Source organism: Gopherus evgoodei, chromosome 7 (genome assembly GCF_007399415.2).
Source record: "Gopherus evgoodei ecotype Sinaloan lineage chromosome 7, rGopEvg1_v1.p, whole genome shotgun sequence".
Taxonomy (NCBI): Eukaryota; Metazoa; Chordata; order Testudines; family Testudinidae; genus Gopherus; species Gopherus evgoodei.
In genome coordinates this window covers 68,942,037-68,969,922 of record NC_044328.1, presented here as the reverse complement: position 1 = coordinate 68,969,922, position 27,886 = coordinate 68,942,037, and positions in this window count along the sequence as shown.

The window sequence follows — 27,886 nt, the reverse complement described above, 5'->3', positions numbered from 1 at the left end:
AAGCAGGCTTGTCCAACATGCATTCTTGAATGTCTGCACTTACACCAACCTAGGCCCGTCCTGAAACACAACCTTTCTTCTCCAGTTCCAGTCACCAAACTACAGTGCTGGACTTGAATGAATTTTTCAGTAGCAGCAATGCATTCTGGGGCATCACAGAGAACTACAAATGGGTCAATAGTTCTCCTGAGATCTACAAAGAACCTTTTGCAGAGGATAGTTATTTTACTTATGTATGTGTCGAAAACACATAGCCCCGGGCTGGGCACGATGACAGCTGGGTGGGCAGACAACACATGTTGCTAATATTGATCCAGGGCTCAGTTTAGCTTTGCAATCCAGGTTTAAAAGGAAACAATCAGAATAAAGATCCAAATGACCATCAAGGCTATTTATTTGCTTTTTTGCATGTCACTCAGCTCCGACTGTGAAAATACACTAGTCAGTTTCACTTCCTGTTTCTCAGGCACTAGCAAGTTGTTCTTGGCTTTGGATTTCCAGTGCTTTAGGCTGGTGCTTGAATAGATCTTGAAAGGATCATGAAAATATTCAATTCATATGGGGCTTTGGACACCCCTTTATTTTTTTTACAAACCCTTTTGTACCTGAATTCTTTCAAAATTCCAGTTAAAGATCTTTGAATATTCCTATTATTCCTCTATGTGATTGTCCTGTGTCTCTCCTGTTGACACACAAATTGTCTCACAGTTGATTTTCCAGTCTGAAAGGTACAAAATGTGCTTTTCAAAACTTTCAGCCTGATGATGCTAGCTAGACGGTGGCATATAAATGCCATTTCCAAGCGGTAGTGCTATTATTATTCCCAGATGTTCCATTTCTTCAGTTGCATAAATATAGTTGTTGGTTCTGGGTTTTTTTTAAAAACTGTTAGGGGCAGAGGGGCAGCTTGAAAGGGATTTGGAGTTGTAAAGAAAGCAATTTCTGGATTTGGAGCCTCATCAGTGCTCATTTTGAGTGTGATGGGAAAACCTTTAAGCAGCTTTTGTCAAGGCCTGTGAGTGGCAGCTGGCATTTATGCTGCAAAGAAAGCACACGTTAAACCACATCTTCAGGTGGTGTAAACTGGCAAGACTTCACTGTCTTAATAGAGCGACACTGATTTACATGAGCTGAAGATCTGGCCTGTAACATTTTTATGGCACGATCAGTGGAAAGGATTATATTGCTGTGACTGGTTTGTGCGCACCCACTGATACAGCATTCATTGTATGCGCTGCATATTATGTCTTAGCAACAAGTATTGGGAGGGCATTGTGGATCGCTTGGAGTCATAACAAGTCAGCCTTCTTCACTCTGAAGGTGAAAGCTTGGCCCCATTGTAGTCTATGTTAAAACTCCTATTGGACTCACGACACAATGTCTCCATACAATTTGATGAGCTAGTAGGATTAAAATACTGAAACAAACACTTCAGGCTACTTAAAAAGAGAAATGTTGTCCTCTCCCCACCCTCACCCCCTTGCTGGTAAGTATTGTCATACAGTTGACCATAGAAGACTTTTTGTAAGATACACAGGGAGCATTCGAAAAATGTGCCCGGTGCAGTTCAGTGACATTAAGCATGGCAGTAACATGAGAGCATGGAATAACACAGAGACCTTATGGGGAAAAATAGCATGTGATGATGTCATTAAAGACTATAATGCAGATGCACAACGGAGCAGAGTTAATGTTACACAGGCAACCTCATTTCTGGATTTTCCTAACATTTGAGTTCCCGACTTTCCAACCTTAATATTCTTTTCATGTCATTTTAAAATGAAATCTCTCTCTCTCCTTTCACTAATTCTATTCTCTCTGACTTCCATTCCCCCTTACATTGTCTCTCTTTCTCTCTGCATGTATGTTGCTGCCCTCTTTCTGTTTTATTTTTCAGCTGTTTTCTTAGAACTGGTTGAAACATATTGGTTTTTTTCCCACAGAAAAAACTGAATTTTCATAAAAAGGAAAACTATTGGCTCAACACTGAAAAATTTCAGCTTTTGGCCAAAAGTTTTTTTCACAAACTTGAAACTTTCTGTGGAAAACACCATTTTTTGTGAAGCATTTCATTTAGTTAAAACCCTAACTTTCTGTTGGAAATTTTTTTTGATGAAATCCTTTGACCAGACCTAATTTTAATTTGTTCTGTTTTTCTCTCACACACTTTCTCTGACACAACCTCTCCTGAGCAGAATGAGAGCCCAATAGCATTTGAATTTGGGATGAACTTTCACACCTATCATCTAAAAGCGGATTCAAAATTTGGTGAAATGGGTTTGTGTTTCTGATTTTTGGCAACTCTGGCCTAGAGGCTTCCTTTATGGGTCTGTAAAGTCTTCATTTTATGTTGTAGAGCTGGCAGAATAGCTGGCTTTCCTCACACATTGCATTAGTGCAATCCTGGAGCTTTCTGAAGTCATTGAGATGAAGACCAGTCCTTGAAAGAGAGCATAGGAAATACACCAAATGCATAACCTGGGGCCTTGGATATATCAACATCTTTTGAAGCAAGCGGCAGAGGGAATAAATAGACTCTGCCCTTCAAATCCAGACCACACCAGATAAAACAGCATTGCTCTGATCTGAAAATTCTGTTGTCAGGAATAAGTCTGTCACACCCACATAATTTCTGATTATTCAACACACTCATACAAAATATATCTATGCAGTACATTCTGCCCTGCGTTCAAAGGCTTGAGAAGGAATAGAAAAGCAAGCAGTGCCTTTGCCTCTCCAACAGAGGGCGATGTTATCTGAGCAATGAGTCATCTCGGGTCCATTAACTAATATTCTCCCGACACTGTATATTTTCTCAAAAGCGTATATATGCATACACATACTTTAAATTATTTACTTACATCTAACTGATGTCTAACTACCATAGGTTTAATCCTGATGGGGAAGAGTGTCCATAGTAACCACTGACCTCAAAGGCAGTCATGTGTTCTCAGCACCCGGTCAAGATTAATCTGTCTATCCCCAGATGTAGCTTTCCAATCTAATCTTGTTTTACTGTCTTTTTTTCCCCTCACTTAAAGGCCCATTATTTTTCCTGCTTGGATGCATATTACAAGGACCTCTGTTTTAACCAGATTAGAAAATTATAACTGAAATCTGGGGAACATTGAAGATCTCTTTGAAACAGACTAGTTTTCTGGGAGAAGCATTTTACCAAGCCAGTGAAAACAAAGTTGCCATAGGTACATAAGATGAAAGAATTGCCCCCATGAGAAGACTTCTGGTAATTTAATTACTACAAACTACCATCCAATGCTGCTTGCAGAAATGGCTACAGTTTTCAGCCAACCTGCTGTGAAGAGCGAATGGTGCATGATGGTAAATTTAATATGGTCTGCCCTGATGATCAGTGTTGGAATTCCAGTTCACAGCTTTTAACGGGAGCTCTGTGATTAAGAGTTCTCTAGCAGCGTTGGTTGCAGTGCCAGCTCCTGTGTAAATCATTTTTCACACATTCTTTATGACTTACTGTACAGTATATGTTTGTTTAGGTTCAGGATGTCTACTGAGCCTGTTCAGGAAACCTGCAGCTATTTAACATCTTCCAAACATGCATCCGAAGGAGCAATGGCCTGTGAGTGAGTAATAAAAAAACAATGAGCGACCCTTAAAGGAAAAGAAAAAAGGCCCACAATATTTTAAAAACCTGACCATTTGTCAAATCAAAATACCACTGGCAGAGCCACTGGGCTCAGGAACCCACGAGAGGCCCTGAGTGCCGAGTGCATCATTCTTAGTGATGATTCTTTGCCTGTGTGTGAAGTATCCAGAGGCAGGTTTTTATCCTCTCCCATATATTGGAAACCTTTTGCCAAACACTGTCTGAATGGTTTAAACTGAGCCTTCCCATCTGGTTCCACCCACCCCTGTGTACCCCACCAAGGGGGCCAATTACCCCTAAAAAGACTTTTCTGTGAACAGTCTAGGAGAAACCTCAGAGCCAAGTTTTGAAAAGGCCAGGCCTTGCTGTCCTTACTTGCTCCATCCTTAAGCAGGAAAACCTACCGCCTAAGTCAGTGGGGTGGATTCTCTGCCTTGTTCCATTTCCTTTGCACCATCTGCAAGTTCCAGCCTGGGAATTCCCCTGGCACAGGGAGATCCCCGGGTGCGAATAGAGAGCACAGCTGAGTCCTATGTACAGTCAGAGCTGGTTCCAGGCACCAGCGCAGCAAGCAGGTGTTTGGGGCGGCCAATGGAGAGGAGTGGCACGTCTGGCTCTTTGGGAGGCCAATTCGGTGGTGAGTCCCTCTCAGAGGGAAGGACCTGCTACCGAATTGCTGCTGCAGAACAACGCGGCGGCGGTAGAGCCGCTGCCAAAGTGCCGCCGATAGCAGCTTTTTTTTTTTTTTCTGCCACTTGGGGTGGCAAATATGCTTAAGCCAGCCCTATGTAGAGTTGAGCAAATAATTGGTTTAATTCAATAGCTGAATGGAAAAATCGAGGGGAAAAATAGGTTTGTTTCAAACCGAAACTGCAGGCTTTTTTGTATTTTCTCATTGAAACAGAAACATGCACATGAAACTTTTTAAACGTCGCTTTGCAATGACCTTTCGAAACCAAGTGTTGATTCAAATCATCATTTTCAAACAGAAATGTCAATTTGAAATGAAAACAGCTTGTTTCAATGTTTCCGAAAGTTTTGTTGTCAGGTTTTTTCATCCGAAACAGTTTGCTGTATTTGACCTGAATTCGCTAATAGTTTTGGTGCCTTAAAAAAATTATTTGCACGAAAAATTTTGTCCAGCTGAACTCCTATGTTTCCCTCCTGTCACCTCTGGGGAATACATTGGTGTTTGTCTTACCCCAGCTGGTGAATGCTGCTTTCTCACCTGGATTGTTCTAATCTTTGCTGGGACTGGGACAGAAAATCAGTGAGCTTTAACTACTTGTGGACAGCACAGCAGAGAAGGGGGCCAATGAGAGCTTGCCTGAATCAGATCCAAGAACAGGGTCTCAAGATCTGGCTAATGCAAATTTGCCAGAATAAAAAATTGAGGCTGGGTTCTCAAAATTAGTATCAGGTTTTGGCTGAGTAGCAATGGTTTGGCTCTGGGGTGGTGGGGTCGATTTAGAAAAAACAAGCAATACTTTGGCTGAGCTCTTTTAAAAGGAACCTTCCCAAAAGTCATTGTTTGCTTACAATGCCGGGACGCCAGCTATTGCTCATTTACAATAGAATTTCTACAAAATGGCTCCTGCCTCCATATGAATAATATTCAACGTTTAATGTTACAACAGGAAACATGTGAGAGATTAACAAAGGATTTGTTGCTAAGTGGATTGGATTGTGCAGTCCAGCCAAAAGTAGCTGAAAATCCCACCCAGCCTGATTATTCCTGCTGTAGAATAGCTCTATTACTTGCTTCCAACAAAACCAACACTACCACCACAAAATCCAAGCTCACACCTTTAAAAATTCGCACTTCCTAGAGCCTTAAAGTCTGCTGGAGACACTTCAGCTTGGTTTCCCCTGGGTTTTTCTGTACAGTGTTAGGAATTGGCAGAGTTCAAGGGGGGGCAGTGATCCTGATAATTAGGCTAAGAGGGGTGAAAAAGGGCAACTGATGGAGAACAGGAACCCATCACAGCCTGGGGTGATTTATCATCCATCGGGTGATGTGTCTGGAGAACCTAGTGACTCATGGGAGATTGGTTTTATTTCAGAGGAAGGCAGAGTTTCTAGTCCCTGCAAATCCAGGAGCCTGTGCCACAGACTTTACCATTACATTCAATAGGGTTACTCGTGTGAGTATTTCTTGTGTGAGTAGGAATTGTGTACAGGAGTAAAGCCTTGCCAGATCAGTCACCTAACCCTCAAGTCCATCCTACAGATCTGACCCTCTCTGTACAATGGGACAACCAAAAGCCCAGACCCAAACACTCCACCATATTGAGAAAATTCAGCGCTGGATCTCAGCTTTGTGGTTCAGGCCCATCTCACTCCAGCTTACCTGCCATCTCCACTCTGCAGGAGGTTGCAGAACAGCTTCCATGCTAACTCATTCACAACTATCTGAAACATTTGCTGTTCAGGCTGAATGATAATTATTGCTATCATTAGTACTATTTGCATTATGGCAGTGCTTAGAGGTTGTAAAAGTAGGGTTGCTAGTTTTATTTGGATGTTTTCCTAGAAATGTCATCACGTGACATAATCTTTAATTAAAGATTAATCTTTAATGCCTGGAAACGCCAGGCCAATCCTGGAGGGTTGGCAACCCTATGTAAAAGACTGTTCCTGTCCTGAAGGGTTGATGCTCTAAGTTCCAGAGCAGAGTAGGTCAATCCAGAGTCTGTCTGTCTGTCTGTCTTGGGGAAACACTACAAAAATATCCTCTTTTCAAGGCCTTTCCCCAACAGCAGGCATGACACCCACAATATGACACCCCCTCCTAGCCATGTGCCCTCCCCTCAAAACCCTGAAACAAATCCACCGAATAATAACCAAAAATCCAAGCTGAGTTTTGACCCCCAAAAGGGAGAAGGACAGAGAGTCAATGGAGGCCGGTGAGGCTTTGCCACTGCTATCGATTTTCCATGGAAGGTGCTCGTCTTCCTCAGTGATGGGCAGTGACATGAAACCCTAAGATAGAGCTAAGTATACAGGTGGACTGCTGAGCAGAGGGCTCAAGGGGATGGTTAGCAAACAGGGTGCTCCTCCGTGGGTTTTGTTTAGTGTCTCTGGTGGCTTGGCTTGGTTGATTTTGTGATGGAATATGAGGCAGGGCAAGTGGGGAAGGCAGGAGGAGCTGAATTCATAGGAGGAAGGGAGGGGGAAGGATACAGTAAGGGGATGCGGGATACTGAAGATGGAGAGAGGGGAGAGAAGGCTAGTGATGAGCAGCTGATTGGGCTCCATCCTCCACTCCCAGTGCATGTTTGGGCTCTGCCCCAGGGTGAACTATTTGGAAAACTCTGAGCAATAATGGTTGCACCAGTTTCTAGGTCAGAGAAGACCGGTGAAAATAACCCACTTTCCCCATGATAAAAAGTATTCTCATACCTGTTCCCCAAAGAGAGCTCAAATACTCAAAACAACTCAGGAGAGATTTGAGGGGGAAACCGTCTGTGTTTGAGAGAGCATGTGGGAACACAGTGGGGGGTGATAGCTTGAGTGTGTGGCCAGAACTGTGTTTTCTTTTCACTCTCACATACACCTTTTGTATTTCCCCAGGTTCAGTCCATCAGCTCAGATTCTCAGCTGGTGTGAATCAGTGTGTTGAAGTTAATGGAGCTACGTTGGGTATACATCCGCTGAGGACTTGGCCCTGAAGGTCCCAGTTCATTTGCTTCACTGGGCTGGGTTATCCCAGACAGCCCATATAACAGAACAGAGTGTGGCTCTAGCTCCCCTGAGGAGCTGTTTTCTTATTTAAGCAGCCGTGAGATGCTGTGAGAGAGGTGGGGAAAGGTCAGCTGGGATTATTTTTAATATCTCAAATCTAGAGGGAAATGCAAAGCTCCATTGGATTTGAGCTGCTTTTTCCATCTTTAATGTAAACAGAATCTTTCTGCAAACTTTCTGCTGTTTCCCATATCTCCCTGTCCCTGTTCCCCTTTCCTTTTTTAGCTGCCCCTTGAACTACTTTGTTTAAGGCCAAGATGTCAAGGCTGGTGAAGCTCTTTGAATGGCGAGTAGGAGAATCAAACCTCCCTCTCTTTTGTTCTGCTACAGCTAGGCATATGGTTCATTCCCCAGCTATCCTAAAGTATGAAATCCAACATCCAGCGTTCAATTCAGCATCCTGCTTGGGGACAGCAGTGGAACATGGGGACAGCAGTTGCTATCATTAGCTATACATGGCTTGACATATATTGGCTATATATATAGCTTGAACTCCACTAGAAGCCAGGGGAATTATGCTGCATTACTAAACCTCGCCTATGCTGCACTAGGGACTTGCTAGGTTGGACCAGAGGTTAGTGTGCAAGACTGGGACCTTAGTGACCTGGATCCAATTCCCTGCTCTGCCACAGACTTCCTGTATGGGCAATTGTCTAGCTTCTCTGGGCCTAGTTCCCCATCCTCAATAATAGCAATGCCCCACCTCATAAGGTATCTGATCTTGAAGCGCTCAGTTGCTATGGTGATAATTGTCATGTAGGTACTAGAAGTTAATTGTGGCCCCAAATCTCCCTCATTTACATCCAGGCTGACTCTAAAGTCATAAGGGGCATTTCTGAGGCCAGATCTGCATAACCATTTGTCACACTCTTAACATCTTTTCTTTATACAGATATGCAGGTGACAGTTTGTTTGATCCCCGCCTGCTCTGGTTAGGCTGAGAGGGTGTAATCTGGACTTTTGGCTAGATATTTGGTTGCACGCTAGACTCTCAAAGCATTTTACTGATGTTAATGGAGCCTCACAATCCCCTGGGAGGTAGGGAAACTTTATATTCAGCATACAGTGGTGAAGCACACAGCTGAAGTAACGTGCACAAGGCAAAATGAAAAGTTAATGGAAGAGGTGGGACTAGAACCCAGGAATCTGAATTTTCTTGCTCTAACAACTGTGTAATACTCTTTCCTATTTAACTTCTTAAAATCCAGATACTGTCTAGTGAGTTAGGGCCCAATCTAACTCCCACTGAAGTCAATGGGGCTCTATCCATTGGCTTTGCTGGATGTTGGACCAGGCTGTTGGTATGGAAGGGAATATTCTGCTAAACCCAGTGCCTCACTGCGCATCAATGAGGAATCAGTGACTTGGATCCCTGCCACCCATGAAAGTGAGGGCTTGGTGTGTCAACTCAGTGAGGCCGAAATGAGGCAGACTGCTGATGGGGTTTGTATAGCTCTTGTGGGAGTTTGTATACCTCTGCTTCCCTTTCTATGGCACATGTACAAAACAAGGCTTGTGTAGAAGCACTTCTCCATCGTCCTAGCATGGTATCTGGCAGCTCATGTCGGCTCCTCCCGAGCACAAATGAATCTAGATCAGAATTAATTTCTACCCAAAAACTTATTTTCTACTTCGACATGAATTCATGATCTTTTGAAAAATAAATATTGCTCAACAGCCCCAGCCATGCTGGTAGTAACTGTATCCACTGTTTTAATAGACATTTGACCTCCCTTGCATCTGCTTGCTGGACTCCCACTTAAATTAGAAAGATATTAATGAGGTTGATTTCAGACCAAATTTCTTTTTAATTTTGTTCTGGCAAAGAGGCTGGATGTGTGTTCTGAGTCAGCGTTCAGTCCCAGCACTGAGATGTCTGAACATAATGTTCTGCAGGGAGAGAGGCTGGTGGTTAGCGGAAGCAGTTGCAATAGAATGAAATTTTCCAGACATATAGTTTATTTGTTGAAAAACAAACTCGAAACTAGCTGTGAATGTGACATGAATAGGTTTGGCCATTCACCAAATGGGCAACCAGAGACTGCAGCAGGTAGGGGTAGAGCCAGCCTGCTGCACTAGGGGCGTGGATGAAGTAAAATGGGACCCAGCCAGGGCCACCCCTCCCTGTCTCCAGAACTGTGCGGGGAGAACCCCTACTATGGGAGCACTAAGACCCTGGTGGTGCCTCCCTCCTCACCCGACTCTGTGGCCTTGGGGAAATACTGCAGAGAGGAGTGAGCCAGAGACTCCAACCACTAGCAGCAGAAGCAAGGAGCTCTGGGCATGCACAGAACTTTCTACAGTTGTGATTGGATTGTGTCTGCCGCATGCTGAGAGGCTGTTTGCTCCAAGCCTCCTCTCCCTTGCCATCTCCTCACCTCAGCTTCATTCCATACCCGTCCTCACTACCCTGTCTTGTTCCCTTCTCCTCTCTTTTCTTCCCACATAGCTGGAACTAACATGCCTTTTGCTGCCATCACATTGTTCATTCTGCTGGTGTGTTACATCCCCACCCCCTCCCTGCATCTGTCTTGTCTGTTTAGATTGTAAGCTCGTTGGGACAGGGACTGTCTATTACTCTGCATTGCTGCAGCATCTGGAGCAATGTGGCCCCATTGCTGGTTGGCCTCTAGGCACTGCCATGATAAACATGATTAATAATAATAAATAATATTTTTATGTACTTCTGCAGGATCCCAAAGTGCTTTGCAGACTAAACAGAATGCAATGGAAATGGCACACATGAATCATGTTGTCTATCACTGAAATGCAGCCACCTCAGGGGTGGAACAGGGCAGCTGTTTATCAGCAGCACAGAACCACCTAACACTGGGCTGGAACCTGCAACACTGATGTCAGTGCAAGTTTTGCAGTTGAATTATATAGGAGCACAAGCAGAACCATTATGCTGGGGCAACAGCTTAATAATAACTGAGGCAAGATCACCCCCCCACTGAGCCTCCCTCATTACTGCCTGCAGCATCCTACCTGTTCCTTTGCAGGGCCGGCACTTCCATTTAGGCGACCTAGGCGGTCGCCTAGGGTGCCAGGATTTGGGGGAGGGTGGCAATTCGGCGGCGGGGGGTCCTTCTGCGCTCCCGGTCTTCGGCGGCAATTCTGCAGCGGGTCCTTCACTCGCTCCAGGACCTGCCGCTGAAGTGCCCTGAAGACCGGGGAAGGGGAAGGACCCCCCCCCACTGCAGAATTGATGCCAACAACCAGGAGCGTAGAAGGACCCCCACCTAGGTCGCTAAAAACCTTGGCACTGCTCCTGTTCCTTTGCCAGCCCAGCTTAACTTATGTCAAACTGCGGATAGATGGCGTGTTTGTTTAACTATGAATAAAAGATTGAGTGAAATTGACATAATTTTGACCAACTCTAAGGTTGCATTGTGACTAGTCTTCTCCCATTGTCCCAAATGGATCTGAATGAATGGTCTTTGAATGTCACAAGGGGATGAATGAGAACTATGCATGATGACTGAATGAATCCCCAAAGGCATATTAGATGTGTTTCAGGCACCCTGGAAAAGGCTTTGTGTTAGATATTGTGACGTAGTGATTAGATTATCAGATTTGGAGTGCAGAAATCCTGAGATCTATTCCTGGCTTTGCTAATGGCCTTATGGGTGGCATTAGGCAAGTCACTGCACTGCTATGTGCCTCAGTTTCCCCATACGTAAAATGACCTCCTTCATAAAGTGCTTTGAAATCTACTGACAAAAGGCATTATAGAAGAGCAAGGTATTATTATTTTTTACTTGCTGTTGGCATCAGAGATCCAGAACAACCTATATATATATATATATATTTAAATGGCTAAGGTAAGTATTTATATTAAGAAGAAACTCCTTTTCTGTTTTTGTTCCCTTGGTATTAAAATATTACATTCATTGGTTTTTTAAGGTTAAAAAATAATGATTTCCTTCCTTTGTTGGAGGAAACTCTGCTTCCGGAATTTGGAAAATTCTTTTCTTAAACGTGCCATGTAAATATAATTATTTTTTAACAAATATGTGCCGCTTAAGTCATTGTAAGCACAATGGTTATTGTATATAAAAGAATCAAGGTGATATTTCATTACTAGCTAAGTGCTATATTTAATGTCCTGAATAAATGATGTGCAAATTTGCTGATGTTAAAATATGTCAGCTCAGCCCCAGGGAAATCTAAGTGGGTGTGTTCTAGGCTCTGAGATGCCAAAATCTCTTATATACACTGAGATACAATGTGGAATTCCTTTTAAAAAAAATATGACATTGTTTCATTCTTTCCTGCATCTGAGATCCAATAGACTTTCATTGTCATTTCACAGACTGTCAAAGATCCCTCATAGGAAGTGCACTTTTTCTTATTATTAGCCAGTTGATTGCTGAGCTGGCTCTAGTATGGATGTTTCTGGGGCAGAGAAGACGATGGGCCCGTGCTGCTAGTCTCTTGAAAGCTGCGCCTCTTGAATGTTGGCCATTTTGGCCATCCCTTCCAAGGGGAAAGTACTTTGTTTGAAAGCATGCTCCTCTTCACAAGTCCATTACAAGGTTTAGCAAACACGCAGCACCAAAGAATGGTAAAAATGAAGCTTAACCACTAGTTTGTGTTGAAGCGGAAACCACATTCTGGTGGCCTAAATCCAGCCCTCAGTGCTCCAAACATTAGACACACACTTTCATTCAGAATGACTATGAGTACAAGAAAGGTGATGAGAAAACAAGGAAGAATGCAGTGTGGCTTGCCTATGACAAGCTCTGTAACCCATTGATCAGTGTGAATTACATGTCCTCCTGGATGTGAGTCTGTTTCAGAACATAGTCTGGCTCAAGTTGTAGTGGCTTACATGGTTATTTCTGCTGGCCCCAGTTCAATCTCTGCTGTTGGCTAAGATGACAGCCATGTATCTATACAGAACTCTGAGAAAAAAGTAGCTGCTTAGCCTAGGATTTCAAGAAGGGAATTAGAGATCCCTAGACATTCAATAAGATTTTGGCACCTAACTCCCTTAAGCCCTTTGAAAGTCCCATCTTTATTTCCTTAAGTGATATTTATGTATTTAATTTTATAGTTCTATATTCACATCTATATGGTCATGTGTGTTAATTCTTCCCTCTACATGCTATTCCTTACCCTAAAATAAACACAGTGTGGGTATATCTATACTACCCGCCGGATCGAGCCGCCAATGTGATATGGCCGTTAAAAAAGCTAATGCGGTTTTAGGATGCATCAGGCGAGGTATTTCCAGCAAAGATAAGGAGGTGTTAGTACCGTTATATAAGGCGCTGGTGAGACCCCACCTGGAATACTGTGTGCAGTTCTGGTCTCCCATGTTTAAGAAGGATGAATTCAAACTGGAACAGGTTCAGACAAAGGCTACTAGGATGATCCGAGGAATGGAAAACCTGCCTTATGAAAGGAGACTCAAAGAGCTTAGCTTGTTTAGTCTAGCCAAAAAAAGGCTGAGGGGGAATATGCTTGCTCTTTATAAATATATCAGAGGGATTACTATTAGGGAGGGAGAGGAATTATTTAAGCTTAGTACCAATGTAGATACAAGAACGAATGGGTATAAACTGGACACTAGGAAGTTTAGACTTGAAATTAGACGAAGGTTTCTAACCATTAGAGGAGTGAAGTTCTGGAACAGCCTTCCAAGGGGAGTAGTGGGGGCAAAAGACATATCTGGCTTTAAGATTAAGCTTGATAAGTTTATGGAAGAGATGGTATGATGGGAGAGCCTAATTTTGGCAATTGATTTTTGATTATCGCCAGAAAGGTATGCCCAGTGGTTGGTGATGGGATGTTGGATGGGATGGGATCTGAGATACTGCAGGGAATTCTTTTCTGAGTGCTGGCTGGTGAGTCTTGCCCACATGCTCAGGGTTTAGCTGATCCCCATATTTGGGGTCAGGAGGGAATTTTCCTCCAGGGCAGATTGGCAGAGGCCCTGGAGGTTTTTCGCCTTCCCCTGCAGCGTGGTGCATGGGTCACTTGCTGGTGGATTCTCTGCAGCTTGAGGTCTTCAAACCACAATTTGAAGACTTCAATAACACAGGCATAGGTTAGAGGTTTGTTATAGAAGTGGATGGGTAGGGTTCTGTGGCCCGCTTTGTGCAGGCGGTCGGACTAGATGATCACATTGGTCCCTTCTGACCCTAGAATCTATGAATCTATGAATCTATGAATCGGCGGGTAGTGATTGATCTATCAAGGATTGATGTATCGTGTCTCGTCTAGATGAGATACATCGATCCCCAAATGCGCTCCCTGTTGACTCTGGAACTCGACCAGGGTGAGAGGCAGAAGCGTAGTCGACAGGGGAGCAGTGGCCATCGATCCCGTGCCGCAAGGACGTGAAGTAAGTCAATCTAAGATACGTCGACTTCAGCTACACTATTCTCATAGCTGAAGTTGCGTATCTTAAATCGATCCCCATCCCACCCCCCAGTGTAGACCAGGCCTAAGACACTGGCTCTCAACCTTTCCAGACTACTGTACCCCTTTCTGGAGTCTGATTTGTCTTGAGTACCCTCAAGTTTCATCTCACTTGCTTACATAATCAGACATAAAAATACAAGAGTATCACAGTACACTGTTATTGAAAAAGTGCTGACTCTCATTTTTACTGTATAATTATAAAATAAATCAATGGGAATATAAATATTATACTTATAGACAATGACTTGTTCATACTGCTCTATATGCTGAAATGCATGACATTTTAGTTTGTTCTGACTTCACTAATGCTTTTTATGTAGCCTGTTGTAAAACTAGGCAAATATCTGAATGAGTTGATGTACCCCCTGGAAGACCTCTGCGTACCCCTAGGGATACATGTACCCTTGATTGAGAACTACTGCAGTAAGGTACCATTATGCTCTGAAAAGTGGCTCTGTAAAATACTCCATCCCAATCCATCTTATCCTTATAATTGGCTGATAATTGTCTGTTTGGATGCACTGTTTAAATTGTGCCCCATTATGCATAAATGCAGACTGGTGGGGGGATCTGCATGAAAAAGAAGATGGCTAGTTTGGAGTCCACATGGCATGAGGAGCTTGTTCACTGGGGCCTGTGCTTGCAGCAGAGCTTGCTGGTCTGTGCCCCGACCAGTCTGCACGTGTGACTCCTCTCCATGTGCAATAGGGTGGCAAAGGTGATCAGGCCTGGCTTGACAAAGCCCTGGCTAGGATGATTTAGTTGGCGGTTGGTCCTGCTTTAGGCAGGGGGTTGGACTAGATGACCTCCTAAGGTCTCTTCCAACCCTAATCTTCTATGATTCTATAACTGGGGCTCCCCAACAACCTGCCAAGAGGCAGACTGAGGACACCCCAGAAGCATGCATGCAGGAGTGTTCAAATGCTGTGGGATGCCTTCCTAGTGCAAGTGACCCTCTGCCCTCAGCCCCAGTCTGCCTCACGTCTGAGGTAAATAGTTTCCACATTTGTTAGTAACTTTGAAGCTGAAATAAAGGACATTTAAGAGGTATTTTCTCATGCTCGCAGGCCCTGGATTTAAACATGGGGGGACTATGGACAGAATCTTTTCAGTGAAGGGCCTCTGCTTTGGCTTTGGTCCAACATGGCCCTAAACCAGGAGTCTTGGCAAGCTTGCAGCAGAAAGCTGGTAGTGTGGTTAGGGAACTATCCTGGCACTCAGGAGACCTGTATTTGTTTCCCTCCTCTGCTCCAAAGTCCCTGTGTGATGCTGGACAAGTCTCCCTGTACTTAATTTCTCCTTTCTGAGAAGGGGATAATATCAGTTAGATGTCTGGTAATCAGGGCAATAGAAGCATTGCAGAGCAATGTCTTCTCTGAGGCTGTCCCTGAAGGACAGGGTGGTGGTGTGGAGTCATTACAGTTAAGAAGACCCACATTTTCAAAAGTGGCCACTGAATTTGAGTGCCTCTGTGTTTAGGTATCTACTGTCTAGCACTGAAATGTAGGGGCTGTTTTTAAACATCTGCATGATGTGTTGGCTTTACAGCAACCAACAGCATGCCAGGCACTTTACAGAGCATGCAGAAGACACATCCTCGGCCCCAAATCTAATACCCAGGGTTTAGCTGTTCAGATCTTCAAGAGACCTAAGGGAGATAGGCACCCAACTTCAATTGACCTCCAAAGGCAACTAACTCCCTTATGTTTCATTGAAAATCGCAGGCAAGGTGCTTAAACTGAGCTGAATTGTGTTAAATAGCATTTGATGCCATAGCCTGGGACAGCCTGTTCTACTCAGCTTGTGTAGGGCTTATTGTCTATCAGGAATGTATATTCATGACAGGGTTACACACAGACCATGTAGCTTACTAGACTCCTTCTTACAAGTGCTTTCTGGTTTCATTTAATTTCGAACCACTCAGCTGCTTAAACATTCATCTTTTCAGGAACATACCCATAAAGCGTCACAGTAAAATTCATCCCCCAGTGCGTCAGTGGAATTAAGTCATTAGAAACACTCAATATATCTTGCAAAACACCCACACTCTACTGATATGCAGTTGGCATCCTTTATTAAAATTTTACCCTTTGAACTTTGCCCCCAAATTATGAACAGGACTAGATTAATCTTCGACCCCATCGAGCCTAGGCAGTGACTGATCCCCAAATCCTTGTTTATATAAGTAACTCTTAGTCACATGAGTAGCTCTGTTGACCTAAGCGCAACTCCTTGTGTGATTAAGGGCCACGTGTCTGAGCCTTATGTACCTGATCTGAACTCCATAGAGGCAACAGGTGAGGTTGTGCCCTATTAATTTGCATTAATTGTTGCAATCCTTTGCTCCAACAAGAAGACTAGATCACATACGGCATTTGGGAAACAATTATGGGAGATCCCTACAGCACATCATTGCATGTTGATGACATGTTACTGAGCATGCCACTAATCTCTAGGCAGTGAACTAGAGGAGAGTCTAGAAAATGGCTCAAAGATTTAAATTAGGAAACACTTAAAGTGGAGGATTACGTGGGAAAAGTAATGGAACACCGGCTTAAATAAAACATGGCAACTGTGTTCAAGTTAGGGAAGAGGCTAATGGAGATTTTATGCCCCAGGTCCTATAAATAATTCTCTACCATCACAAAACAATTAGTAATTCTACTGTACATCATCACAGAATTGCTGAGAAAATCCTGGCTGTCAGTTTTGTGGGAAGACACTCTGGGAGCTGAAGCCGTTAGGCAGAAAAGGGATGGCTTTCTCCCCCCTGCAGCCATCTCCTTAGATCATTTATCAGTGCGTAGGAAGGTAGACCATTTACATGTGTCTCTAGCACTTTACTGAACCGGCAATCACGTTCCGATTCTGTTGTTTTAGGGCCTGATTCACTGGGATGATCCAGATGTTCCAACACTGCAAAGCAGCTGTAAATCCAGTTTAACTATCCCTGGAAGAGACCTCCCCCACAAGACTGGGGAAATCTCCTAGTGGTGTAGAGCTGTTGTAGTGACAACTACAGCAATCTCACTGATGACTGCCAGAATAGGGGCATGCCTGGACAAAAAGAGATACAGACAAGGTTCCCCGGTGCATACTTGATCTGCAATTATCAGAATAGATCCTTGGAGCTTTTTGTAGCTAGGCATGAATTAGAGCAATCTTTAGGGACTGGACTGGTTTAAAGCCATCTTTTACTCCCTTCTGGTCTTGCACCATGAGGAAATTGGTCAAACCAGAGAATCTGGCTTGGTGAAAGCAGCTCTTTGCAGTGTGTCAATGGAATCTATTTTAGTTCCACATTGGCATAAACTGCAGATGCGGACACATTGTAGCTTTCAATGATTAAACCACAGTACTCTAACTAGACAAAGCTTGCAGACCAAAATCTGGGAAAGAAAAAGAACCTGGAGTTTAAGTCTTTAAAGACTGATTAAATCTGCTCAAATATTTCTTTGTAGGCAGTTTTAGCATGTGCATATTTTATGCCTGATTCACACTAAAGATCTTGCCATGTGAGTCGTGCCTCTGCACTGGGGGTTTCTTGAGACATCACTGAATTATGTGGCAGTGCATGAAATTGTAGGACAGGCTTTCTCCCCTCCCCCGTACCCCCATGCTTCATCCTTGAGCTACAAGAGGAGAACTGTGACCTCGGACTGTCTTTTGCATATTAGTACAAAAGTGTCATTCTTTTCCATGCAGTTTAACTTTACAGGTGTCTGGCCTGGGGGATTTTGGTACGAATTGTCAGGATATAGATTTCACATGAGAGTATGGCCATAAAATCGTGTTGACATAAAGCCACTAGTGAAAGTGAATTAAAATGGCATTCTTATGCAAACACAACATAAGAGCACCATGGTATCTTGCTTTCTTGTCGTCTGTGGGCTTATCATAACATAAATATTATGGAGAGTTAGCCCTCTCTCCATCATAAATGTTGTGTCTAGCTTTCTGTTATAAACTCAGTTTTGACCTTTCCCCTTCGACTTCCCCAAAATTCATCCCAAATCATGTAGCAATGTCACATATAGAGCTGAGTGAAAATCAGAATTTCCGTCCTGTGGGAAATTCTGGTATCCAGCTTTTGTTTTCATCCCAAATTGGAAGAAAAAGTAAAAATCTCCAAATTTTAATGGAAAGTTCAGAAAATTTTCAATTCCGAAATCTCAAAACATTTGGGAGATGTAATCTGGCAAGGAGTCCGGCCCATAGAGGAGAACGGGGGCAGGAAGCATGTGAACTACAACTCCCATGAGGCACCACAGCCTTTGCTTTTGTTTCAGTTTTCCTAATGGAAAAATCGAAAAGTATGGGCAAAATTGAAATCTTCACATCGGAAATTTTGATGTTTGTGGAAACTGCATTTTCCAGTGAAAAAAATCACCTTGAATAGTCTTCTGTGGGTGCCCACTGCCAAAGAGGAAAGCTCAAAGTGGATGTATTAAACCCAGCATTTGCGGGATGTGTTTGCTTGAAAACCCAGCGTCATTTACTGTTTAAATAAATAAATAAGTTAGCACAGTTTTCAATTACTGAAATGTCATATCACAGAAACAGCAAGGCCTGGAAATACATGGCTTGTGTGGTTTCTACTGGGTCTCAGCGAAGCCTGCTGTGATTAATTGTGTGGTTAACTGCAGAATTATTCAGTTGCATTCTGATAACCTAAAATCACAGAGCAATTCCATTCTTGGAATATTTGTGCCAGCTCTTGCCATAGGGAGTGTTTTTCTTAAAGCCTCATCTCCTGGAGTCATGTGATTATGTGAGACTGTCAGCTGTCATTACCATAAAAAGTAAGTTTCTAGCCTTTGTGGTTGCAGAGAAAAGTTTCAAAGTGTGAACTCTAAATGCTCAAAACCAGAAGACAAATACAAATACTCCAGAATTTATTATTTAAAAAAATCTCACAATATTAAACAAGGACAAGTGCAGATCAACAAGGACAAGTACAGAGTCCTGCACTTAGGATGGAAGAATCACATTCACTGTTACAGACCAGGGACCGAATGGCTAGGAAGCAGTTCTGCAGAAAAGGACCTAGGGGTTACAGTAGACGAGAAGCTGGATATGAGTCAACAGTGTGCCCTTGTTGCCAAGAAGGCTAACGGCATTTTGGGCTGTATAAGTAGGGGCATTGTCAGCAGATCGAGGGATGTGATCATTCCCCTCTATTGACATTGATGAGGTCTCATCTGAAGTACTGTGTCCAGTTTTGGGCCCCACGCTACAAGAAGGATGTGGAAAAATTGGAAAGAGTCCAGCGGAGGGCAACAAACATGATTGGGGGCTGGAGCACATGACTTATTAGGAGAGGCTGAGGGAACTGGGATTGTTTAGTCTGCAGAAGAGAAGAATGAGGGGGAATTTGAAAGCTGCTTTCAACTACCTGAAAGAGGGTTCCAAAGAGGATGGATCTAGACTGTTCTCGGTGGTACCTGTTGACAGAACAAGGAGTAATGGTCTCAAGTTGCAGTAGGGGAGGTTTAGGTTGGATATTAGGAAAAACTTTTTCACTCATAGGGCTTGGCTACACTCGAAACTCCAAAGCGCTGGCACGGGAGCGCTCCCGCACCAGTGCTTTGAAGTGCGAGTGTGGTCACAGTGCCAGCGCTGGGAGAGAGCTCTCCCAGTGCTGCACGTACTCCATCTCCCCATGGGGATTAACTTGCAGAGCTGGGAGCTGCACTCACGGCGCTGGGGCATTGTTTACACTGGCGCTTTGCAGCGCTGTAACTTGCTGCGCTCAGAGGTGTGTTTTTTCACACCCCTGAGCGAGAAAGTTGCAGCGCTGTAAAGCACCAGTGTAGCTAAGGCCAGAGAGTGGTGAAACACTGGAATGGGTTACCTAGGGAGGTGCTGGAATCTCCTTCCTTAGAGGTTTTTAAGATCAGGCTTGATAAAACCCTGTTTGGGATGATTTAGTTGGAAATTGTTCCTGCTTTGAGCAAGGGGTTGGACTAGATTACCTCCTAAGGTCCCTTCCAACCCTGATATTCTATGATTAAAGCCCATCTCCTGATTTTTTGGGGTTCTGACTTCTGCTTTTTGAACATTTGGGGCTGGCAGTTCAGGTGCATGGTTTGGTGTGAGTGCTAAACTCGAGTGAGAAGGGGTTGGGGAAACCTACAGAAAAATGTTGTAGGGTGTTTTTCAGGCCAGGCTTGTGGCTTGGTCTGTCTCTGCTATTGATTAATTCTCCTTGTTAATTCTTTCCATCTACTCCACACCCTTAACTATGTCTTTCCCCTTTTCTCTCTGTCTTCCTCTGCCTCATGGGATTTTTGTGCCATTGTCACATGACACACTTCTCACAATCTCCTTCAAGCTTCCTCAGTTCCTAGATACCACACACACAGCTGTCTGGTTCACACTTCCCACATGCCTGGTCACTATTCCCTCACATGTGTGTTTCAAGTTTCCCTGTGTACATTTCACACTGCAGAGCTATAGGTCATGCACATCAGAGGTGTCAAGAGAAACGGTTTGGGACTTTATGGAAGAGCATTTCTTTGCTGACAAATATTTCTTCCTCCCCTTCCAATTTTCCCTCATCAAACAGTTGGGTGGTGGCAGGAGGGAAGCAGCATTTGAAACTGTTTCTTTCATGAAATAAGAGGAGGAGAAATTGAATAATCATCTTTGACAATATCCAGATACAGAGTTCCCATCAGTCAGTCTGGTGAAAGAGCTATTGTGATAGGAAGGTTATGCTTAGCTATGAAACCTGCTTTTCCAGCTGCTACCTGAATGTCAGCATGTGCCAGTGTGTGCTTTGGGCATAGAAATGTTATAGTCTAAGGCAGTGTTTTCTTAACTTTTTTGATACCAGGGACCAGCTTGCTGCCTTCCTAAACTGTGTCAGGGAGATCTCAGGGACCGGTGTTGGTCCATGGACTGGTAATTGAGAAACACTCTCCTAACAGGCACTCTGGTCCAAACTGAAAGTAGACTAATTTGAAAAGCAAAAATTAATTAGATGATCAAATATCCAAGAGACCATGTGACCTGTTGCACCTCTGGGCTGTCCAGACTTTTTCTCTATCACACACCTCATGAATTTGAGAACAGAAAACTAACACTACAGACTCTGTCTAGTTATTCCAGATTCCTTGCAGCAGCTCTGAAGATGCAGCAACTTGTAGCTAAGGCACAGAACAAGGTGTTACAAATCAAGGGTTTATTTATAGTTGTGCTACACATTTTAAGAAATAGGTATTATCTCAGTATTAGTTTGACCTGCTTAACATAGGACATAAAATTTCACCAGGCAAACATCCTGGATCAAGCCTATATCTTATGGCTGAGCTACAACATATGTTTAGAAGATATACAATCTTCATGTAAAGACTTCAAGTGATAGACCATCTACCGCATCCCTTGTTAAATTGGTTCAAAAGTGAACTCCCCTCACTGGGGTTTGCCATAGGCACCGACTCTGGGTGCTCCGGGGCTAGAGCAGCCACAGAAAATAGAATAGTCGATCAGCTCCTCCCTCTCTCTCCTCCCCAAGCCTCCCACCTGCCAGTGGGCCCCACTAATCAGCTTCTCCCCCTCCCTCCCAGCTCCTCCTGCCTACTGTGATCAGCTGTTCAGCGGGTGCTGGCGTGGAGTGGGAGGAGTGGGGGCAGGAGGAGGCAAGGGGAGGGGTTGGAATGGCACAGGGTAGGGGTGAAGATTTGGGGGAAGGGATGGAGTGGGGGCGGGGCCTAGGGCAGAGCAGAGTGGTCAAGCACACGCACACACACCCAGGATCTGGGGAAGTTGGCACCTCCGGAGTTTGCATTATGTGAATCCGAATCAATGTGCATTTCTGAAGCACGGGGAGTTTCACATTCCTGTAACTTGGCTTGTATACTGAGGCTGAGAGCAAACCAGCAACTCCTCCTAGTGAGGCCCCACTTGCCACCAGAAAGCTCTCACAGTTCTGCAGTGCTGTCCTCCCTTCCCTTCCAGCAGGGCCTTGACAATAATCCAACATTAAACAACATCACAGCCTTGGAAGCCTTTTCCTGCCCTGGCTTTTAGGGCCTGAATTAACAGGGCCAGTCATAAATCAGGTTGACACCAGGAGATAGCAATAACTCATGCCAGAGGCAGCTTTAAAGAGAACTGAAGCCCCAGACGAAGTACAGTTATGGGCATTTTAAGTGCACGTATGAGGTTGAAAGGGAACAGATGGCAAACTCCCGCCACAGCCTGGACAGAGTAAGCATGCAGACCTGCTAGCTTTCCAGGGAGAAATCTGTTTTGACACCTTAATGGTAAGTATGTCTTGCCCAGACTGATGGACATATGATAAATACCCCTTTCGTTACTGCACAATTGCTTGGCAAGGTTGGATGCTGTGCAAATCACTGTTCATGGCAGAGTGATGTCAGCACTTAGCTGGGATACCTGATGGGTGGCAGGAAAAGGCAAAAGCAGGAGGAACAACTGTCTGGACAGCCTGAGAAATGGAGAGGGAAAGTGAGGATGGACAGAAGAATTTAATCCATTCCCACCAAGAACTGCGATGGGAACTTGCCAGGAGCTCAGCCGTGGAAACATGCAGAGAATGGAGCAGATGGAAGCTGCCTTCAGCTTTAATGCAGGCACAGCCAACAGGAATGGAAGGTTCCAGCACATAGTGCTCCTTCCAGCTCTCTGTTTGTTCTGAGGCCTGTACTTTTCAAAGGCCTCACGTTGCTGTTCCTCACGGGAAGGACAGCAGAGATTCCAGGGCTTGGTTCTGTTTCACAGCCTGTATTTTGGACTTGTGTTAAAGTGCTGTGCTGCTCTGAAAAGCAACACAGAGAAAATGGCTCCTAGGGTGCTGGTGGCAGTGCCACTCACCAAGTCTAAGTCAAATATGCTCCATTTACAAGCAGGGCCAGATTAGTCTTTTGGGAGCCTGACATGAAACATATTTGTGGGCCGTCATGGAGGCAATGGTGCATGGCATGGGGAGGTCAGTCCCCAAAGCAAGGGGCCAGCCAAAGGCAATGGGGCATGGCATGGCAGAGGTGGCTCCACTCTGCCCAGCCCAGTGCAAGGCCACTATTTACAAACCAGCAGTTGCCAGATGCACAGTGGCCCACCCAGCCCTGTGCTGCCAGCATGACCCTTCCCCTCGCGGGCTGGCCCATTTCATGCCACACAGCCCCTCCACCCCTCCCCAACACCACCCCTGACTCCCTGTGGCCAGAACCCCCCTGGACCCACTATGCCCAGCGCTCCCCCCAACTCCATCCCACAAATGCACAGTGCCCTGCACACCACCACCCCTGCCAGCACCCCCCTGCCAACAGCCCCACCACAACTGCCCAGCATCTCCTACAGAACCCCCATTCCCTAGTGCCCCAACACACACAGATCTTCCCCTCCCCCTCACAATCCAGCACCCCGCACAGATCCTTCAAAGACCCACTCCCCCATGCCCTGCCTCCCGGCTTTACTCACCTGCTCTGCTGGGAGGAGACTGTGTCTGCCGGGCTGAGCCAGCAGTGCAGCCAGGGCTGGTCCCAGGGTGATGGATTCCTCTGGCCCCACGGGATTGACATGATTTACCATGGCCTGCCCCGGCTGGGCTCCCTCAAAATGCACTTGCCTGGAGGGGCCCAGCCAAGCCCCCGTACACTGTTCCCCCTGTGATGTTGCAGTCTATATGATTTTATAAAAGATTGATAATGAGTGAATATAATGTAACTGGAATCTGCTTCATGTAAAAGGTCTCTTGTAAGGTATCGTTAGAAAGCTTATTGTCTACTGAGTGTGATCATCCTATTTGTATAAATGTACCACTCTTGTGTCTGAAACTAGAAATATGAAATATCACTCTGAGGGCCTATTGTAATTATGCAAAGTGGGGACCATTAATGGTGGTTTGGAATCTTAATGGCTCCCATCAACCAGGACAAGTGACTGGATGGCTCTGTTTGCAGGCAAGGCTTCCTGTGAGTCAGGGCTTGGCTACACTCGAAACTCCAAAGCGCTGCTGCTGGAGTGCTGCCGCGGCAGCACTTTGAAGTGTGAGTGTGGTCGCAGCGCCAGCGCTGGGAGAGAGCTCACCCAGCGCTGCACGTACTCCACCTCCTCATGGGGATTAGCTTGCAGCGCTGGGAGCTGTGCTCCCAGCGCTGTGGCACTGTTTACACTGAGGCTTTACAGCGCTGTATCTTCCAGCGCTCGGGGGGGGTCGGTCACATCCCTGAGCGAGAAAGTTGCAGCGCTGTAAAACGCCAGTGTAGCCCAGGCCTCAGGCTGGGAGGAATGAAGGCTTGGAGTCTTACAGTGACATATCACATGAACTGGAATCCATCTTTAACCTGGTACTTTTCCAGTGTGGAGGGAGAGGGAGTGGAAACCCAGAGGGACAAAGGATTCCCACCTTATGCAAAAGATATATAAAGGGGTGGAACAGAACAGAAAAGGAGCCATCATGAAGAATCCCCTAGTGACCACCTGAGCTGGAACAAGAGCTATACGGGGGGAAAAAATTGTGCCCAGGACTGGAAAGGATCCAGTCTGAGGAAAAAAACTTACTGAAGCATCTCTGAGGGTGAGATTATCTGTATTCAGTTTGATTAGACATAGATTTGCTCATTTTATTTTATTTTGCTTGGTGACTTATTTTGTTCTGTCTGTTACTACTTGGAACCACTTAAATCCTACTTTCTGTATTTAATAAAATCACTTTTTCCTGATTAGTTAACTCAGAGTATGTACTAATACCTGGGGGAGCAAACAACTGTGCATATCTCTCTATCAGTGTTATAGAGGATGAACAATTTATGTGTTTACCCTGTATAAGCTTTATACAGGGTAAAATGGATTTATCTGAGTTTAGACCCTATTGGGAGTTCGGCATCTGAGTGTTAAAAACAGGAACACTTCTGTTAGCTGCTTTCAGGTAAACCTGCAGCTTTGGGGCAAGTAATTCAGACCCTGGGTCTTTGTTGGAGCAGACCAGTGTGTCTGGCTCAGCAAGACAGGGTGCTGGAGTCCTGAGCTGGCAGGGAAGGTAGGAGTAGAAGTAGTCTTGGCACATCAGGTGGCAGGTCCCAGGGGGTTTCTGTGATCCAACCTTTCACACACCCCACCCCCACCTGGCTCAGACTGGCCGGGCTTCTGCACCAGTCCCAAGTGGCTCAGTTCCGGGGAGACAGATGGGGCCCCACAGGTGGTGGGAAGCAGAGACTGTCTGGAGCCAGAGGTGCACTGGGTTCCAGCCAGGGGGCAGAGAGGAGCAGGGTAGTGGAGCCAGCAGGCAGAAAGAAGCCCTTGGCCAACTGGCAGGCAGGCCAAGAGGAGCAAGTGGTGGGCGGGAGGAGCCAGTGAGGTCTTGGGGAGCAGTGCAAGTGGAGCAGGCCGGGGCCCCTTATGAGCATTGGCCCAGCCCCATGGCGCCACTGGTGCCATTGTAAACTCAGCACTATTTACAAGTTAGAAGACTTTTTCCCCCTCCTGCCAGCTCTGCAGACTCAAATGGGGATCTGAGAGTCAACAAGAGGAAATGCAATTGTCTCCAGCTTCTGGTGTGGTCTTTCGAGGGGTCTCTGCTGCTCCTGACTGGCCCTCCTTCATTTGCCCCTGAACAGGATAGTTCTTGGACTCTCAGTTGAATTGAGTCTAGCAGACTGATCCAGTCTTTTGGTTGTGTTTCTGGAGGCGGCCTGGTGCCGGCATGTTGCCCCTTTGCTGTCTCAGGTCTTTCTGCCTCCTCTTCCTTCGCTGGACTCTTCCCTTTATAGCTGGCTTGTTTCCTCTATTGGCTGCAGCTGCGGGTGCCTGGCTCAATGATTGGCAGGTTTTGCAGCTGTGTGGGGGTGTGGTCAAGTTGCTTGCCTCCTCCCTCTGCTGTCTGTGCTCAGGATGAGGTTTGTAGACCCCATTACAGAAATAACGATAAGTGCAGAGTACTACACTTAGGAAGGAAAAATCAACCGTACAACTACCAAGTCATTGGCTTGGTGGTAGCTGAAAAGGATTTGGGGGCTATAGATGATCACAAATTGAATATGACTCAACAATGGGATGCAGTTGCAAAAAAAGGCTAATATTCTGGGGTGTGATAATAGCAGTGTCATATGTAAGCCATGGGAGGTAATTGTCCCACTTTACTCAGCCATGGTGAGGCCTTAGCTGGAGTACTGTGTCCAATTCTGGGTGCCACACTTTAGGAAAGATGTGTACAAGTTGGAGAGAGTCCAAAGGACAGCAACAAAATTGAAAACCTGACCTAGGAGGAAAGAGTAACAGAAGTATGTTGAGTCTTGAGAAAAGCTATCTGAGGGGGACCCAATAGTAGTTTTCCAATATGTTAAAAGTTGTTTTTAAAGAGGATGGAGCTCAATTGTTCTCCATGTCCACTGAAGGAAGGACAAGAAGTAAGGGGCTTAACCTGCAGTGAGGGAGATTTAGGTTTGATATTAGGAAAATCTTTCTAACTCAAAGGATAGTTAAGCACTGGAATAGACTTCCTTGGGATTGTGGAATCCTCATCACTGGAGGTTTTTAGGAACAGGCTGGACAAATGCCTGTCAGGAATGGTCTAGGTTTATTTGATCCTGCCTTGGTGCAGGTGGCTGGACTTGATGACCTCTTGAGGTCCCTTCCAGGCCTGCATTTCTATGATTCTATGACACTGGTTCCCTCACCAGAGGAAGCCACCTCTGTGACTTAGCCTTGCAGTGACCACTTAGCCTTGGACATTCTGTCTGATGGAGCAGGGCCACATGACTGCTAAATCTGCACAGAGCCAGACTCTGCCCAGGAAGGGAGCCAGACACATAGCTCTGCACTTTCCTGCCATAGTTGTGCTTGCTCCAGGCTGGGTTCAGCTATTCCAGATTCTATAAGAGTCACTGAGGCTCTTGTGGGGTGGAGTTTGACCCTATCAGTTTATAGTTCAGCCTGCACTAGTATCAGCCTCAATTAAGTTCCACCTGTGATTTGGCCTTTCTAGTCACCTACCCAGTACCGCTTACATCATAGATGAGAGCAGCTTATAGGCTGGTGAGCTGAGTTCTTTATTGCAATGTTTCTTCTTCTTCTTCTTCTTCTGTGTGTACTCTCCTCCCTGCACTGTATCTCTGATGACTATAATTATATGTTTCTACTCCAAAGTCAATGTGGAATACTCACTGTTTGAAGGGAGGGGGGAGGAACTATTTTGGTTTATACCATACAACTGATATTTCTCACTGAGTTGTTCCCAGAATAGACTCTGCACCCTTTGCTACCCATGGAACAAATCTTTGCATCTGCCTCCTTCTCCTCAGATCACAGATTCTCTTCCAGATCAGATACCAACATGATCGGTTCCCCACTCCGCACCTCTCCTTCCTGTATACTCACAGCCTGCCCCTCTGTGAATACAGGGAAAATGCTTCAAACTTTGATTAACCACAGCTGCTCCCTAGTGTTTAAACCTATTTCCATAAGGAGTTCTGCCATCAGCCTCTCACAGAGACTCAATAATCTCGGAGACATCCTCAGTATCTCTAGGGAATTTCCAGTTCAGATGTGGACCTGGATCTCTGTCTGAACATTCCTGAAGTCCAAGGGGGCTTTCTTTGAGCCACTGTTCAGTTAGGATCCATCTTTAGCACTTTGCAGAGTTTAAGTTTGAGGTTTCGACGTAGTTTCAGCCAGAAAATCAAAGGGATGTGAAGGGGATATCTATAAACCCTTCCCAATCACAACCACATTGGTTGGCCCCATTTTAGATAGAAATAAGCCAAAGACTGGCTGAATGAATACGAATGTAGCTAACTAGAGACCAGACTGGGAGTGATAACTTGGCAAAGGCCTGCAGTTAATTTTGGCAGAGTTGAGATTCTCCCAGGAAGGCAGAGATGAAGTAACAGACATGCCAACTAAGGCCAAGAGGAGCTTTCACCAATGATTGTAGGAACTAGGGAGGATTAGAGAGATGCATGAGTTTTGGTTCCAGATTTCAAACCCTTTCCCTCAATTCAGGGATGGTCATATCTCTGGATGGTTCAGCGCACTAGAGAGAGAAAGGCCAGCTGTGACTCTTGGACCAGGAGGTAGAGTTAGAATACAAACTTCCCTCTCCCACAGGTTGGGAGCTTTGGT